The sequence below is a fragment of the Ascaphus truei genome, chromosome 3 (genome assembly GCF_040206685.1).
Source record: "Ascaphus truei isolate aAscTru1 chromosome 3, aAscTru1.hap1, whole genome shotgun sequence".
NCBI lineage: Eukaryota > Metazoa > Chordata > Amphibia > Anura > Ascaphidae > Ascaphus > Ascaphus truei.
Window position 1 is genome coordinate 233,813,678 of NC_134485.1, and position 7,128 is coordinate 233,820,805.

Consider the following 7,128-nt stretch of genomic DNA (forward strand, 5'->3'; position numbering starts at 1 on the left):
CTCCGGAGCAGAACCGCATTGATTTGAGGTCCGGGGACCCCCTGCTTCCTGAGATATAGGCCCTGTTATGGGGTGCCGGTATCTCCTATGCATTTAAATGTCCTGCGTCATGTGACCGTGGGAATAAAATGCATAGGAGATACCGTCACCCCATAGTGGGGCCTGTATCTCAGGAAGCAGGGGTTCCCCGGACCTGAAATCAACACGGTTCTGCTCCGGAGACCCCTGCTCATCTACACTAGTAATACATTTTATATTAAAAACTTTTGATCGCTGGCGAGATTTGCGCCGGGAGAGGCGGCCCTCTCTGAGCAGCTCTCTCTGCAGCTTAAATAAATCACCGGGTAAGGCCTTTTCAGAGAGGCGAACATCACGCCGCCGGCTACTCGCCCGTTTTGGGAATTTTGCTATCACAGGTAATCAAGGCTTTCTGAAAACCGTGATAGCAAAGCTAAAACTGGCGAATTAAACGGCCCGGTGATTTTTTTAAAATGAAGGCTTATAGCATAGGCCCCTAAGTCTCCACGTTAAACTAAACAAACTTTTGTGGATTTGCAAAAGGGTAACGCCTCATTTGCATATAATTATCACAAAGTGCCATTATAGTGCAGTTAATGCTTTTTACAGGAAAAACACGACTTAATATTACATCATTCTCCTTTGAAGATGCTTAGTTAAGTTTTATCTTCTGTTTCTCCTCAACCAAGATGTGTGAATGTAGGGGTTGTAGGGGTTCACGTTCTTCTAGTATTGTGTTATGTTTGATGTTTTAGTATTAGAATGTTTAGGTGGGGGTGAGGAGGTGAGCTCAGTATCTTATTTGGGCTGTGCAGTTACTGTTAGTAGTGCTGAAAGAATGCATTATTTACCAAGCAGTGATATTCCACACAACACCTTCCCGGAACAGACGGCACCAAATGGCCCATTCATTTTAATGGGTCACAAAGTTTCCTCTTGCACTGATTTGCTCTACGGAGCTAAATTCCTGTGTCAATTTGTGTCATATATGCACACAACCCCTCAAATATGTTAGACCACTTTTTCTGGGACTTGTCTTCAGATTTCCAGTGTTAATTAATCCAGTTTACATTAGGTGCAAAAGTATCATCACATTTGCACGTTTTGTCCCTGCGGGACGTCCCTTTGAGGCTTTTAGAGTACTCTTGCTATAATAGTCTGTCATTTTAAAATTGGTTTTTAATTATGAAAACCCCTTGACACACTTTGCTTCTTGAAAGTGTTATTTAAAATAATACAGTAAGGTAAAGTGCAAACAATTCTCCATGGAACTCAATTTATATGAAACGCGTGTAAAATGGTGGGATTTCTTATTTAAATAGATTGAAAAGAGGATTTAAAAAAATAAATAAAACGCCTGCGTTGTGGTTGTTGCATTAATCCTCATTAATGCAACAGGAGTTAGTATTTGTGGTGTTAAATTCCATTCCATTCACAATCCTGTGCAAGGAATGCCTTTAAGATGATAGCTACAGTATAAGCTTTAGGTCTAAAGTAAAGTAATCAGGCAAATGCTGTAGTGACCTAATTTGCGTCGCCATATTAATAAAATGGGGGGTACATAAAATGTACATTCTATCTAAGACATTAGCATCAAAATTATGTTATTTTATTAACACACATTTGCTTTAGAAATAAATGTAGTGGTATAAAAACACAATGTCATTTTAATTGAATTTATGAGCTCATTTTCACCTTAATGTAGATCATCTTATATGTTGTCTATGTACGTGTTTCCAGGGACAGATGTCTTTGTTTATGTTTGCAGCTACCCTGCAAAATAAACAGTTTATTATGCTAAAGTGTCTTGTGTAAGACTTAATTAAAACAGTGCGACAACCAAAGGCATCCAGATCCACGTTTAAACTAGGTGGCAGAAGCAGGGCCGTTTTAAGGCCTTCGTAGGCCCTGGGCACTTTTATTTCTAGAGGCCTGTGTGTCCGATATTTTTACTAATTTTTCTGCTAATTTCATCGTTTGCTTGTTTCTTTCGATACTAGCAATATTTGGCATCGATACTTTTGTTTCGATATTTAAAGGTATTGATACTTCAAAGGCATTTTAAAGTAAAATGTGCTGTTTTGTCTTATTTTGTGATTTTTTTTTGTTTGGGTATTTTTTCAAGTGAAAAGGTTCGTAGACCCTAGGCACTGCGCCTAGTCGGCCTAATGTAAAAAGCGGCCCTGGGCAGAAGTGGGATCGCGGCCACTCTTCAACTGCCTGCACCTTACAAAGAAAATCTACACCCACTGTAATTATCTAAACAGAGTGCAGTAAGAGCTAAAACCTTTATCCTGAGTGCCAGAGGAAACAGCAATGCATTATACTGGTCCTTCTTGCAATTAGGTGTTTAGCTGGTCTCTTGTTTAAGCTCACACACACACATTGGGGCTTATTTTTTCTAAGCTACAGTACACACCTTGTTTTGAATGGGAGTTTTCAGAGTTTACAGAATAAGCCCCATAATATTTATCCAGTCTCCTTTGCATTGGTTGTTCATTACAATGTAAGAACTTCAACTGAGCAGTATTTAAATAAAAAAAAAAACGTTTATTAAAGCATAACTACATTTTTATGCTAATTACATATTACTCTGCTTCCTAATAAAATAACTGCATATCTGTTTATTACGTACATAAAAATAAAGCTGAAATTAGACAATTCTTTTGCTGAATTCCATTGGCACTATTCCACACAGCACTTTAGCACTGAAAACATTAACACATTTCTATTTGATTTGTTAAGCATGTTTGTTATATCATTTCTGGGACAGACAAAATATATGTTATATAACAACAATCCCAAATGGCTGCCAAACGGCAGACGCACAATACGTTTCTCTCTGCACATTATAGTTTTACATTGGAACCACGAATGGGAAATATGTAGCAGCTGTTATCTTTTTGATAACAGCAAATGCAGTATAAGATTCATCATTTAAACAGCATGAAATGATACTCTGACGTTATCTATACATTGAACTGATATGGTTAATACAAGACTAAAATGTGATGATGCACATCTTGCCCATAAAAAGACAAGTTTAAACTTTAATGGGACAGGATCTGAATGTAATTCCCGATGGCTATGAGTGGTGATTAACTTTATTTGCAAGTCTATATGTGCAACTATTACATTTTCTGAACTGTGTAACAACACAAGCAATTAACAATCATGCTTCCTGTGGATGGCACTGATTTCTATAGTCGCATAATCAATAGTTCTGCACTTCCAAGGTTCAAATGATAAGTTCTGCACAGAAATTTGCTATGATGCTAATGTGAAGTGTCCCTCAAACCCACTCGTATGATATCCCACAATGTGAATATTTGAAGTCCATTGCACACATCACATCACACTGTGGTCCAAATGATTTTTTTGCATATAGTGGAGACAAAAGATAGCTCAGTGCTGCCAGTCCTCACTGTATGCACGACAAATGTTTGCTTTTTAAACCATAGTGTGATGCGTATGATGTAATTACAATATTTACTTTGTGGATTGTAGTGATGCTTGTTGTCAGGGAATGAGACGCCCAGTGCTATATTTTCTCATTAAGGGGCAGAGTAGTAGTACTGTGATTGATATTTCCCTCTGTTATAATCCCTTTGAAGCTGGTATGGTTTTCTTAACCATTTCAGACCAGTTGGACATGTACATCATTACTTTGTATATATGTTAAAGCTACATGGAGAAGAAGAAATATAGAGATACACCATAAAGGTGGAAGAAGGACGGAGGTTACCTACTGGAATGAGAATTCATGTTTTTTTTTTATACCACTGTCACTTCTGTAAAGTGGGTACATTCACTTGTATAACAGCAATACCATGCCCATTTCACCTACTGTACAGTATGTCCAATTTCCTATATCTTACAAACAGCGGTGTGTAAAAGTGTTGTACGGTTTGCGCATATATTTTATCTAACAGCATGTCGTTGTTCTCATGCTACAGGTCCATGTTTAGTACCTAGGGGAAACGCATTATGAAAAAGCATAATATTGTGTTCAAAATGAATGCATTTATCGACAGCATCTTCATAACTCAGAGTACTTTCTGATCCTCATTGCCTTAATGTAAATATATTGATTTCATTTTTCATACAATTATATTATAAAAAAAAAACGATGCAAAAGGAGCACAAATAATGGATATACATGGAACCTTTATGAAACCACAGTAACAAAAACAGTGAATCATTCTTAAATAATAGGATGTACATATATTTAGTATCCTTTAGTATCCTCCCTAAAAACTAGGTGGAAGATTTGCACATGAACTATCTGTGTTTTAATACATTTCATAGAGCTTCTGATAATTAGTACTCAAAAATGCAATAAGGCACTTGTTTGGGCTGCCATGACTTTATCCCTTGCCATGTGCACTCACAAGGATGGGTTACTTTATGATTCTATTATCCCCTTCAGTGTCAGAGGTTAAGCATCAAAGCTTGCTCCCCTTGTACTGAAAGGTATAATTAATTCCAACATTGCCTCATTGCTTCATTTGGGATTTTAAGGGATGTAAGATATTTGTAGTTGATCAGTATTAATATATAGTAAATCTAACTGTGCATACAGTTAAACATATCATTTAGTAACTTCAGCCCATGTATTGTTCATGAAAAGTATAAAGGAGTATTGCTTCTTCCGTATTTCCTGTAGTTGAGAATTTGAAGTGTTGTGTATTGCTTTAGAACTGATGGACTTTGAAGGTTTCTCTTCAGGACTTAACGTTACAGTACATTAAGTCATAGCAAATTGGCGTTACTCCCATCCATGCCCGGATATAGGGCTCATACAGTGTCTGTGTGGCTAAACTGTCACAGTTAGGCATGATTTAAATAACAGCATTAATTCCTGGTGTTACTTCCATCTCTTCTCCTCTCTCTCTCTCCGCTCCAGAAATATGCCTATTTTGGGGGTCTGGACTGAAGTAACGCCAAGACGTACTTAACATTTCGTTATTGGAAGATAACGTAATGTTAAGCCTATGCTAATGAGATACTGTTCAGATACTATTTTTGCATATAATCAGCTCTGTGGAAACCATGTTAACTCGGAACATACTGTAACGCCTGATCTTGTTTAAAGCAACGCCTTGTTATGCCCTTGATTGTACAAAGTTTAGTGGATGTATGTAAGTCTGTATTGTTTTTGCTCCTTCTTAGCACACTGTGGAGCTTAGACATTTCAACAAGCTGCTGTTTTTTCCCCTAACTGCAATAATGTAGTTTTCACAAAAAGTTGACTGATATGCTTAAACAAATCTTATACTAAAATAATAGTAATAAATACTGTAGAGGTTTGTTCAATAGGAATTATTTGGGCACCACCTGTTCCCCTCATACTTGATATTCATTTTGGTATTCAATGCTCTAAAACATAATTTAGTAAATATACAGTAAGCATAGAAACCTACTTATGCACAGTTTATGACAACATTTTCACAGTGATGACATCCCCAATATCTAGACATGGACACAACTGGTTAGGAAAGATGGAACATGAGCTGAAAAATATATCACCCATAGCAAAAGTATACACAAGATTTAAAACACTTTTTTTGCATTGTGCAAGGCAAGGTGCATATTATAAAAGACATATGGTATAGAAACTTTAGTTATTCATAACATGTACAAACAGAATACACAAAAAATATAATATCACACATCTCTCAGGCAAAATAAACATAGATGTTAACAGGTTTTATTCCCGTAAAAAACATTTTTATAATGGCCATTGTTTTGAATGACATGACATGAATCCTAAAAGATATGCATCCCATATTCACCAAACTCCTTTAGGGTTAATGTTGGGAAATAACAATATCAGTTAGGGGCAGCGGGGAAAGGCAGGGGCGGTGGGGGGGGGGGGGGGGGGGGAAAGGCAGGGGGTGGGGGGGAAGAGAAAACTGTCCTGCGCTCAGGCCGTCGTCCAGCACAATAAGTGTCAGCAAAAGTCACATAGGAAAGGAACAGGGAGCTATAATGGGCCAAAAGTGAGGTCAGAGCTTGGGAAGGAAACCTTACCTATGGAAGCTCACTTGCAGACCTCGGTCCTGCTCTCCTCTGCATTCCAAATCCTGGCATGCAGCCTTCTGTGTATACTGCATGGGAGAGAAGGGAATCCGGCGCCACAACCCGTGACAGAATCCAGGGCACTTCCGGTTGATTTGAAAAAACTTTATTCCACTCACAAATGAACAACAGGCTACACCACAGTCTCCCCCTCAACGCGTTTCACGCTCGAATCAGCGCTTCGTCTTGGAGTGGGGAGCTGTGGTCTGAGCCTGCATATTTCTGCTAAAAAAGCCCGCGAAAAATGGGTTTTAAATGTTAACCTCTGAGGTACCAATACCATTATAACTTATAGCAAGTGCACGGCTATCCTAATACATATATATATCATTGCTATCCTTGAACTGTGTACACACATACACTTGTCTCACTCTAAATAGCTGAAGAATAATGCATTAATTCCTGGTGTTACTTCCATCTCTTCTCCTCTAACAGAGATAAAATAAAAACACTGCATGCAATATTTCTAGAGGTAAAAAACATTAAGGACAACATAAGTGTTTAACCCCTTATTAAAGACAAGGTCTGGTAATCAAATTTTGTCTATTTGACTCTATTGTTAACAATAACATATTAGAGAATATTACAAATAGTAAATAAGTATATAAGTCCTAAATGACAGGAAAAAAAGAGAGGGGGTAGGGGAAAGGAGGGGGGTGAAGAAAGGGGGGGGAGGGGAAGGGAGAGAGACAAAACATGGAACAACAAGATAGAGGCAAACAATAATAAAGACCTAATAAAAATTAAACTCTGGTATCAGAGTTTAATTTTTATTTTTATTATGTTTTTTTTATTGTTTGCCTCTATCTTGTTGTTCCATCTTTTGTCTCTCTCTCTTCCCCCTCCTCCCCCCTTTTCTCCCCCCACCCCCCCTCCTTTCCCCTACCCCCTCTCTTTTTTCCTGTCATTTAGGACTTATATACTTATTTACTATTTGTAATATTCTCTAATATGTTATTATTAACAATAGAGTCAAAAAGACAAAATTTGATTACCAGACCTTGTCTTTAATAAGGGGTTAAACACTTA